A 12,750-nucleotide genomic window follows, 5' to 3' on the forward strand; every position below is an offset into this window, starting at 1 on the left:
CTTTGGACCCACATTCCACAGGGGAGTGAGCTAGACTCCTAGAAGTGCAGACAATACTAAGTTTTCTTTGGAAATCACCACTACAGCTAACATTCCTGTCCCAAAGAGACCCACCTACAGACCTCTGGACACATGAACATAGGAGCATTTAAGGAGAAGATCCTTCTAGTCTCTGCCTGTGACTAGATCCAAAAGCCAGTCGACAAGAGCACTAACTCATCTGCACAAACAAATAGGACCAAATCTTCTGCCCCAAGCCACCTGCCTATAGCCCTCAGGACACAGAGACCCAGGAGCTGAATGGGACAGGTTCCTTCCAGTTTCTGCTTATGCGTGGAGCTGACCCTGTCACACATTTCTCTGTACACAGATCCCTCTGGAAGAAAAGAGGTCTACAGTAGTGCTGACACACAGGCTTATAGGAGCCACAACCACCGACAGAAAGACCAGCTAACACTAGAGACAACCTGATCAAGTACAAGAACCTAAGCAACAGAAACCTTGGTATCATCAGAGCCCACTTTTCCCACCAAAGCAAATACTGGATATCTAAGCACACTAGTAAAGCAAGATTTATATTTAAAATCACATCTCGTGATGATAATAGAGGACTTTAAGAAATACAGGACAACACAGGTAAACAAGTAGAAGTACTTAAAAAGGAAACACAAAATCAACTTGAAGAATTACAGGAAAACACAAACAAACAAGTGAAGGGCTTAAACAATGCATCTAGGATCTAAAACTGCAAATAGAAACAATAAAGAAATCACAAAGAAGGCAACCCTAAAGATAGAAAAACTAGGATAAGAATCATCAACTATAGATGCAGACATCACCAACAGAAAAGAAGAGATAGAAGAGAAAAATTTCAGGGGCAGAAGATACCATGGAAAACATTGACACAACCATTGAAGACAATGTGAAATGCAAAAAGCTGCTAGTCCATACATCCAGGAAACCCAGGACACAATGAGAAGATCAAACCTATGGATAATAGGTATAGAGGAGAGTGAAGACTCACAATTTATAGGAGCAGTAAAAATATACAACAAAATTATAGAAGAAAACTACCCTAATCTGAAGAAAGAGATGCCCATAAAAATACAAGAAGCCTACACAACTCCAAATAGACTGGACCAGAAAAGAAATTCCTCCTGTCACATAATAGTCAAAACACCAAATGCACAAAACAAAGAAAGAATGTTAAAAGTGGTAAGGGAAAAAGGTCAAGTAGCACATAAAGGCAGACCTATAAGAATTACAATAGACTTCTCACCAGAGACTATGAAAGCAAAAGATACTGGGGCAGATGTCATACACACCATAAGAGAATACACAAATGCCATTCCTGGCTATTACTGTATCCAGTTCATTTTATGAAGCTAGTATTATACTTGTACCTAAACCAAACAAAAACCCAAAAAAGAAAGAGAATTTCTGAACAAAATCCTTTAAGAATATCAATGCAAAAAATGCTCTATAAGATTCTTATAAACAAAATCCAAGAATACATTACAATGATCATTCATCATGATAAAGTAGGCTTCATCTCTGAGATGCTGGATAAGTTTAATATAGGAAAATTCATCAATGTAATTATCTGTATAAACAAACTCAGAGGGGGAAAAACACATGATTAACTCATTAGATGCTGAGTAAGCATTTGGTAAAACTCAAAACATTTTCATATTAAAACTCTTGGGAAGATCAGGAATTCAAAGCCCATACCTAGGCATAGTAAAAGTAATATACGGCAAACCAGTATCCAACATCAAATTAAATGTAAAGAAACTTGATGCAATTCCACTAAAATCAGGGAGAAGACTCTGTCCCTACTTTTTCAATATAATACTCAAAGTCCTTGTCAGATCAATGAGACAACAAAAGGAGGTCAAAGGGATGGAAATTGAAAAAGAAGAAGTCAAAATATCACTAATTCCAGATGAATATGACCAGAAAAGTTCCAGCAGAGAAATACTAAGCCTAATAAATCACTTTAGCAAAGTGGCTAGGGTTAAAATTAACTCAAAGAAATCAGTAGATTTCCTCTGATAAAGGATAAACAAGTTGAGAAAGAAACTGTGGAAATGACAGCCTTCACAAAAGTCACAAATAACATGAACTCATTGGTGTGACTCTTCCCAAGCAAGTGAAAGACCTATATGAAAACAACTTCAAGTCTATGAAGAAAGAAATTAAAGAAGAAAATAGAAGATGGCAAGATTTACCATGGGCATGGATTGGCAGACTTAATATAGTAAAAATGTCATTTTGCAAAAAGCAATCTACAGATTCAATTCAATCTCCATCAAAATTCCAAATCAGTTCTTCACAGAGTTTGAAAGAGCAATTTGCAAATTCATTTGCAATACCAAAGAAACCCAGGGTAGTGAAAAATATCCTTAACAACAAAAGAACTTCAATAGGAATCAACATCCCTTACCTCAAGTTGTACTGCAGAACAATATGGATAAAAACTGTGTGGTATTGGTGCACAGACAGGCAGATAGATCAATGGAGTATAGTTGAAGACCCAAAAATTAACCCCCACACCTATGCTGACTTGATCTTTGAGAAAAGAGCTAAAACTGTCCAGTGGAAAAAAGATAGCATTTTTAACAAATCATGATGGTTCAACTGGATGTCAGCATGTAGAAAAAATGTAAAACTGATTCATACTTATCACCCTGAACAAAGTTTATGTGTAAGTGGATCAAGGATCTCCACATTAAGTCTGATACACCAAAACTAATAGTAGAAAAAGTGGGGAAGAACCTTGAACCCATGGGCACTGCAAAAAATTTCCTGAACAGAAAACCAATGGTTTATGCTCTAAAATAATGAAATGACAAATGGGACCTCATAAAATTAGAAAGCTTCTATGAGGCAAAGGACACTGTCAAAGGACAAAATGGCAAACAACAGATAGGGTAATATTTTTCCTAACCATACATCTTACACAGGGGTAATAACCAATATGTGTAAAGAACTCAAGAAGTTAGACTCCAGAGAGACAAATAACCATTTTAAAAATGGGTTATAGATCTAAACAGTGAATTCTCGGCTGAGGAATGCCTAAGAAGTAAGTCAAGAATTGTTCAACATCCTTAGTCATCAGGGAAATGCAAATCAAAACAATCCTGAGATTCCACCTCACACCAGTCAGAATGGCTAAGAAAAAAAAATCTCAGGAAAGAAGAGATGTTCTCTAGGATGTGGAGAAAGAGTAACACTCCTCCATTGTTGGTGGGATTGCAATCTGCTACAACCACTCTGAAAATCATTCTGGAGGTTCCTCAGAAAAATGGACATTGTAGCTGAGGATCTAGCTATACCACTCCTGGGCATATACCCAAAAGATAGTCCAACATACAACAAAGATATATGCTCCACTATGCTCATAGCAGCCTTATTTATAAGAGCTAGAACCTGGAAAGAACCCAGATGCCCTTCAAAAGAGGAATGGATTCAGAAAATGTAGTGCATCTACACAATTATATACTACTCAGCTATCAAAACAGTGACTTCATGAAATTCATAGGTAAATGGTTGGAACAAAAAATATCATCTTGTCAGATAACTCAAAGAAAAACACATGGTATACTTCACTGGTAAGTGCATATTAACCCAAATGCCCAAATTACCCAAGGTATAATCCACAGACCACATGAGACACAAGAATAAGGCTGACCAAAGTAGAGATGTTTCAGTCCTTCTTAAATGGGGGATCAAAAATATTCATAAGAAGAGATAATGGAGTCAAAGTTTGGAGCAGACACTGAAGGAATGGCCATTCAGAGCCTGCTCTGCCTGGGGAAACATTCTATATACATAAACCCAACAAACTCTGACAATATTGGTGATGCCAAAAGTGCATGTTGATAGGAGCCTGATATAGCTGTCTCCTGAGAGGCTCTGCCAGAGCAAGACAACTACAGAGGCAAAAACTATCAACAAACCATTGAACTGAGAATGGTGTCCCCATTGGTGGAGTTAGAGAAATGATTGAAGGAGTTGAAGGGACTTGTAACCCCATTAGACCAACAATACCAACTAACCAGAGCTCCCAGGGACTATTATTCAAAGTACATTCTTGGACAGACCCATGGTTTACTTGCATGTGTTGCACAGGATGGCCTTGTTAGGCACAAGTGGGAGGAGAAGCCCTGTACCCTCTCTAAAGGAATATCAGGGCAGGGAGGAAGAAAGGGTTTAGTGGTCAGGGAGGGACAGAAGAAGAAGAAAAGCATGGATGAGATAGGGGTTTTCTGAATGGGAAACTTGGAAAGTGGGTAACATTTGAAATGTAAATAAAAATATCCAAGAAAAATAGGAAAATCATATTAAACCCCTTTAGTTACAAATATCGTGGATTTTAAAATAAAATATGAATTTGGCTTCAATAAACTTTTAAACTTGGTGCATCAAAGATGCTAGAAAAGTAGTCTTTACTTACAGGAAGAAAAGTCATATATTCCAAGTAATACTCTAATATCTAAAATAAGCAAAGATATCTCATAACTTTATTAATAAACAAGGTAATAATCCCATGTCTTTAGCCATTATGTTGCTATGACAGACAAAGCAACTGACTTGCCTCTTCTCATTTTTCCAGTGTCTTCTTACATTCTTTTCCTTCTGCCTGGAGGTTATCCCTACCATCAGATCATCTAACTTTAAAATAATCACACAGGACTATTAAGATCATTCAGCAAGTAAAACATCACGTAAACATTCAGACTTGGACTTAGTCCTCAGCTCCTCTTCAAGATAGAGAATAATGTATGAATCCAATTTCAAATGTGTGAGTTTATTCAATATATAAGAAGCAACATGAAATAAAAATATGAAGAAGCAGGTGGACAGAAGAATCCTCAAAATAGGTTAGCATCAAATCAAGTCTTCAAATATATAGCAAAAGTTTTGGAATAACTTACCCCAGGAAGCAAGCAAAAGCAATATCATGAATTTGGGTACTTACAACATCTATTAGAAATTGACGGTGGAAGTCCTACTGAAACAGTTACCTTGGAGTTACTGTGAGAAATATTTTTTCTTAATTGAAATATTTCATCCAGGAGGGCTGAAGGCAGCTCATGGGTTAGGAGGCAAACAAATGTCATATCTGGAACAATTAAAACTTGTAGTTTTTTAGATGCAGTAAACAACTGGACACAGGGAGATTGGCAACACTGGTTGAGAGAGGATAACTATAATATGTGGGTATGAGCTGTTTTAATATTCTCAGCCAGATAACAGAGGTGAGGAAATAACGGGACAAAATTGAGACCCACCCATGGGCAAGAACCAATCCCTGAACCAACTAATGATAATCTTTTAAGATCAAAGACAGGAGCCTAGTATTACTAACCTCAAGAGGCTCTACTCAGCAGCCATTGGAAATGAATGCAGACACCCACAAACCGTTAGATGGAACTTAAGGAGTCTTGTGGAGGAGTGCGGGAAAGGACTATGGGACCCAAGGAGGACAGGGACACCACAGAAAGACCAATAAAATCAACTAACCAGTATACGTAGGAGCACATAGAAACTGAATCATGAACAAAAGAGTGAGCTTTGGCAGGACCTAGGCCATTTGCACATAAGTAGCAAAATTGCAGCGACATTTCTTCTTGCAAGTCTCCCAAAAATTGGAGTGGGTGCTTACCCTGACTTTGTTGCCTGCCTGTGGATCCCATTCTCCTAGCTGAGCCGCCTTTTATTTTGTCTCACTTGGAGATGTGACTAGTCCTGCAATGACTTGATATGTGGTGGCAAAGATCCAGAAAAGGGAGGTCCCCATCTAAGAGGATAAGGGGCATGCAATGGGGTGTGGATCTATCTAATTGTGTACTTGGGGGAGGGTGACTAATATTGGAAAATAAAGTAAATAATAAACTAATAAAAATATGTGATGGTATTGAAGTTATTCTATGTCTGACAGAACTAAATCCTTTTTCTTTTGGAAGATTGAACCTAATGAGTTACTTCATTCAGTTCAGTAAAATGAAATTTGTATTCACCATTGTTGGAAATGAGTAGAGTTTTAACATGCATATCCTGTGTGTTAACTACATGTGTCTGAATTTTGTTCAATAACTGTAAAACATGAGGTGGTAAAATTTTTATCTCACATTTTGGGATAATCCTCACCTATATGATGATTTTGAAGCAAGCTTGGACTGTACAAGAGCCCAACTCAAGGAAAACAAACAGTTAAAAATATTAAGACTGGAAAGATGGTCAGTAGGCTTTAATCTTGATGACCTCAGGTAAGTCTTAGGAACTCATATGATAAAAGAACTGAGTTCAGCAAATTGTCCCCTAATGATGCATCATGGCACAATTGCACACACACAGACACACACACACACACACACACACACACACACACAGAGACACACACACACACACAGACACACACAGAATCATACACTATAATAGACATTGGTAAATGAAATTTAACTTTTTATCTTGGAAGTTTAGCTGTCATAGATGAATATATAAGTGTGAACTAAAAGAACTGTTGGCAAGCTGTAGAATGGCAAGATGAATGTAGATATTGAAAGTAGTACCTGAACGGCTACTCCTAGGAACCAAAGCATAAGTGTGGAAATAAGACAACTTGAGGGGATGGATTCTCTCTTTTCACCAGGTGATCTAATGGAACTAAGCTCAGGCTAGAAGTGAGTGGTATTATGTGCTGAACTATCCAGACCAGAAAAAGTATTTTCTTTAAATCATAGTTTGGGACTATCATTATAGTTTTTAAAAATCACATAACTATCTTGCTCATTATAGAAGCCTTTTTTCAAGATATAGCTCTTTTTCTTAGATGCAAACAGTCAACAGATACTGACATTCCTCTCTCCATGCTACTACAATATGGACACGGGCTCTTATTTCTGCATTCTGTGTCCCTTTCAGTGTCTCCCTTAGAGACAGTCAATAACCAAATGTTGAATAGTGTACTGTCAGTAGGATCCTTACTTATACATCAACATATGAAGCACATCTGTCATTGAAGAACAGAAAGTCTGACAAGTACCTGTTCACATTTCCTAAATATGTGTTGAGTGGGTCAGGCAGACCCCTGTTGTCTTCTGAAATAAAGCACTTCATGTGCCCCATAATAGCAGAGTCTTAAGCACCAGACAACATTCTAACTTACTAGCAATATCAGGGAGTGTTTGAGAGTGGTTTTGTAAGACTTACTATGTCAGGCCTGTAGCAAGCTTTAATGAGCCCATTTTAATTTAGAAATTCAAAACCATAATTTTTTCCCTTAAAGTTGGAGGCAATTTTAGAGGTCATGATTATTCTTTCGAGAGGAGTTAGATGAAATATTCTTTAGCATGACTGCAGCAGGCAGAACAAGCAAAGAAATACTTTTATTTACTGTCTTAACTAAATAATCACTCCTTCAATGAACAGTGATTAAACAACCATTTAAAAATCATAAGGACTTGTGCTCTATCTTTCCAACACTCCATCAATGTTAACTTTCAGTTCTTAAATTCTTTATCTTTTGTCAAATAGTATTTTCAGAATATTAGCTTCATTTCCAACTTTAGTGTTCCCAGCTAGATTTCAAAACTTATGAGTATAAATGTGTTTATGATAAACAGTTTATTCTCTAAAAGATTTTCTAACTCAGAAACAAAATGTTTTTATTACTATGACATATGCTATAATAAATATATAACCAAATATATACTTGTGTGAATATGTATGTAAATGTGTGCATTAATGTGTGTGCATGTATGTGTGTGTGTGCATGCAGAGAGAGGGGAGAGAGAGAGAGAGAGAGAGAGAGAGAGAGAGAGAGAGAGAGCAAGAGAGCATGTGTATGCATAATGTGTTTAGACTCCTCATTCAGACGTTTTAGGTGGTTAGGAGATACCTCATGGTTGTGAGTTCTGGGAACTGAATCCACAACATACACAAGAACAGCAAGTATTCTTAACCATTGTGCTATCTACCCAGATCCTATACTATCTTATTAAATGAATTATATTTCGTTATATGTTCAACACATACATAATTTCATGTTTATGATTTAAAATGAAAATGGTGGTTGGATACTGATAAAAACCTATGTGAAATCCACATACTCAGAGCTATCCATCACGTTTAGTAGAGTTCTCATCCTGGATAATAATGACTACCCGGTTATGGAAGAAGATGTTACCAGAAGAAATAATAGGAAAGGACCAAAGTTTAACATTTATTACCATGAGGCAAGAACTGATTAAAAGACAAAAATCACCCACCCACCCACTAACACACACACACACACACACATACACACACACACACACACACATACACACACACTTTCACAGTTTTCACATCTACCTGTGGATAAGAATTTTCTGTCATTTCAGAGGGAAAAATGTAGGTAAATTGTAACTTTAGTTAATGTTAGGGCCCCATTTGTACATCTTTTGAAACTTTAGCAGAGAAGGAAGATTGTGATACACTCAAGTGACAAACACAAATGGAGAGTGAGGCAAAAACACAAAAGTGGTGGTTTTTGACTGTGCTGTGCTAGAGTTTGTGAATATGATTTCCTTTGAAGAGAATTGGAGATGGGTCTGCAGTTAAAGGCATTAACTCCAAATCTGAGGACAAGAAATTGATACATGATAACTATAATGTGCAAGGAGATAATTACTCCTCTACATTTGTTCCTTTTATCCATTTTGGCACATGAGTGTAGAAAACACAAACTCATAAAATAAAACCTGAAAAACATACAGAACAAAACCATACAAACAAAAGCCAACTTCTAGTAATGGTAGTGTTAATGGTGACAGTTCTGTAGAGAACAATGTTATATATTTGTTTATTTTGTATCCATGTATTTATGTTGGTATAATGGCTGTTGGCTTTTTGTTTGTTTGTTTTTGTTTCTTTTTTGTTTTTGCCAACTTGATAGAGATTCGAATCACTTGAGTAGAGAGTAGAGAGCCTCAGCAGGGTAAGTTTGCATAGCTGAGTTCCAAGAAAAAAAGACAAAGAAAATAGAAAAAAAGATGTATTGAAACTGTTAAAGTTAGTAGAAGATAGAAACTTATGTCTAGGGAATTCCAAGTAAGATATATAAAAATTACAATATTAGGAACTTCATACACGTTTTAAACATTATGATAACCTTGAAAGAGAGCAATGCCATGTTATATGGGCAAGGATTGTGTAAGAGTCATCTAATAATTGATAATAAGCACCAGAGAAAAATGCATAAGAACACTCCAGAACACTAAAGGATGGACACTGTCACACAGACCTCAAAATTGAGTAAAGTAAAGCTTTCTGCTTAGTGGGAGACCTTATATCTATTTCTGTGATAGATAGTGATCAAGGAAGACACTCAGTATCAATCTTGGGATTCCATATGCATGGGCAGAAGAATATATATATATATATATATATATATATATATATATAGGCAAAAATAAGGACATATTTAGAAAAAATATTGTAAACACCTGTGTTGGCCCTGGTTGTGCTATATAAAAAATAATAAAGAAATCTGAAGTTTAGAAGACGTGTACAATTGTCACATGTATTCACATTAGTCTAGATCCTTAGAAGGATGAGTACCTAAGCAAATGTAAATAACTAGAAAATTATCTTTACCAAAGTCTTAAAATATAAAACAAATGCATATAATCTTTGATAGCGTCAATTATAACAGCAAAATCTTTAACCTTATAGCAAGAGACTTAGAAGGTTTCTAGGTACCAGATATAGGCTTTTTAAAGCACAACAAAATGATGTTATAGTATTAAAAGTTTTCTACAAATTTTGGAAAAATTATAGGATACTAGCTCATGTCCATTGTCTTCTGTTAAAAATTCACTCCGATTTCATATGAAATCTCTGAAAAATAATGAAAGGAGAGAATTACCAGAGGAGAAGAGTGACTTTGGACGATGGCCTGATGACAGTACAGTAAATAATATACAACTCGTAAACTACCATCTGCAGATCAGTGAGGAACACGCTAAGCCTGCAATCAGTTGCTGGATCATGAAGCATAAAAAGTATGTTACCCAGAAGAAAAATGTCACGGTCCTCACAAATGCAATGGGGCAATTCATGAAGAAAAAGTTCTGAAGAAATTTCTGAAATTCTGAAAGCTGTGTTGTTTGAAAGAAATTACTCAGTGAAGTATTTTCTAATAATTTCCATAAAGACAGTTACTGATCACCAACTTGAGTAATTTTCTTAAGTTAATCTGCATATTCATTTTTGACTTTATAAAAGAGTTATTATGCTCAAGAATCTTGTTGTTAGTCCAGTTGGAGAAATGTAATACCTCACATACAGTATTATTTCTCACATGATTTTCTCTAACTTCAGAAATTATTACCTTTCACTTAAAAAAGCTACATGTGTTTTTATCTGCATCTGGGTGCTTGATCCACTCAATGCAGGGGTTTCAAAATCTGGAAGAGGACATTTAATCATCTGAAATATTAGTTGCAGGCAGTTCTGAGCATCTCTACATGACTGTTGGAAACCTCCCTTGAGTCCTTTGCAAGAGAAGTATGTGTCTTACCCATTGAACCATCTCTCCAGCTCTGACACTATTAGATGTCCCTATAAACCAATAGCTTACTCTATGCCCAACACTGTGCTATGTGTTTGCTGTACATTTTATTTTGTAAGATGGAGTAATATCCATCTCAAGGATGAGATAATCTTATGTAATGCAAGAGAGAATAACTCCTGATTTTATGATTGATGAATACAGGATGTGTCAGCTAAACTCGGCCTTCAGTACTGAGCTGAACAGAGCGTGATACTGACCTGATGAGAGAAGGAATGTGGGAATAGCATGTGTAAAGAAGACTCAGTGAAGGGTAAATTAGCTTCTCAGAAAACATAGAATATTTATTAGCTCTTAATAAGGAAAAAATATCACTTGCGTGAACAGGAAGATGCTTAAATATCCAGAAAGATGTCATATGTGTTACAAAGAGACTTAAGATTAACATGGGAAGACTCAAAATGAAGCTCTGGTGGTAAAGTATCTCCTTAGGCTGCAGGAAGCCCTGGCTTCATTCTTTGGCACTGCAAAAAACGGCATGGGGAAGTCCACTATAATCACAGCACTTGTGAGGTACTGGCAAGAGTATCAAAAGTTTTAAGTCCTCTTTAGCTACATAGCCATTTCAAGACTAGCTTAGGCTACATATAATTCTGGGTGAAAAGTAACAGTAATCGTGCTTGTGCTGTATTGAATAGGAATGGCTACAATGATTGAGTCTTATGGGGTGATACTGGTAGTCCATGGAAACTTTTTGGAGTAAGTGTGTCACTGTGGAATCAGGATTTGACAATTTACATATGCTCAAATGATGTTCAGCATAAAGCCTCATTTTGCTGCCTCTCTATAAAGATATAGAACTCTCAGTAGGTCTAGCATTATGTCTGCCTGTGAGCTGCCGTGATTCCCATCATAATCAGATTGAACTAAATTTCTGAAACTCAAAGTAAGTCTCAATTATACATTTTGCTTTATAAGTTTTGTCAAGGTCATGATGTCCTTTTATAGCAGTAAAACCATAACTATGAACTTTACTAATGGAAATCTGAAAAAAATTGTGATAAAAAAATTTAAACTGACTACAAATAGCATAACAACATATTTTACCTAATTATATAAAAATAATTTGAGTCTTCAAATTTAGTAAATAATATACTTGGCTAGCAAGATTTATTTATGTGTCAGCCAGAACATATTGATCTGTATATTTCTTATATTTCTTAATTACTTTCATAAACAAAAAATATTTCAAAAAGGTGAAAATGAAACTGCCGCTTTCATTGCTCAAGGGAAAAATGCCAAAGAATAAACATAATTCTATCTAGATTTAAGAAATATCTTGTTTAAATTATTTTAAATTACTCTTCTTTTTTTATTCTCATTACATTCTGCTCCCTATCCATGTCATACAATCCTTTCCCCATTTCACCTCTGTCTCTGCTCTTACTGGGCAGCAGCTCCTTGTTATCCTCCAACATTTCCACTTCAAGACTCTGTAAGGCTAGGTGTTTCCTCTCCCACTAAGTCAAAGCAAGGCTGCCAAGCCAGAACAACATATCTCACAGATAGGCCACAGCTTTTAGGATAGTCCCCATTACAGTTGTTAGCTACATGAATGTCAATTCACACCTCTACTACATATATGCAGGGAGACTTAGATCCAACTGGTATATTTTCTTTGGTTGGTCATTCTTTCTCTAATAGTCCCAAGGGTCCAAATTAGTTGAGTCTGTTGATCTTCCTGTGAAGGTCCTAAGCCCAGTTCTTCCTTCTCTTGTCCCATACGTGTCCGCAAGCTCCAACCACTATTTGGATGTGGGTGTCTGTATCTGTTTGAGACAACTACTAGATGGAGCCTCTTAGAGGACAATTTGTTCCTGTCTGAAATCAGAACAGAGTATCATTAATAGTATTAGGGACTGGTGGTTGCCCATGAGATGGGTCTTAAGTTGGGCTGTTACTCCTCCAACCTATGTGCCTGCATTTCTTGTAGACAGTATAAATTTTGAGTTGAAAGTTTTGTGGAGAAATTGGTATCTCTATTGTTCCACTAGGGTTCTTGCCTGGCTACAAAAGGTGGCATCGTCAGGTTTCATATCTCTGATGTAGTGACTCATCCCTGAGGTCACCCCTGCTGATTCTTAGGTGACTCTCTTATCCCAAGTCTCTTTCTCATCCCAGAGATTCCC

This window comes from Rattus rattus, chromosome 10, assembly GCF_011064425.1.
Source record: "Rattus rattus isolate New Zealand chromosome 10, Rrattus_CSIRO_v1, whole genome shotgun sequence".
Lineage (NCBI taxonomy): Eukaryota > Metazoa > Chordata > Mammalia > Rodentia > Muridae > Rattus > Rattus rattus.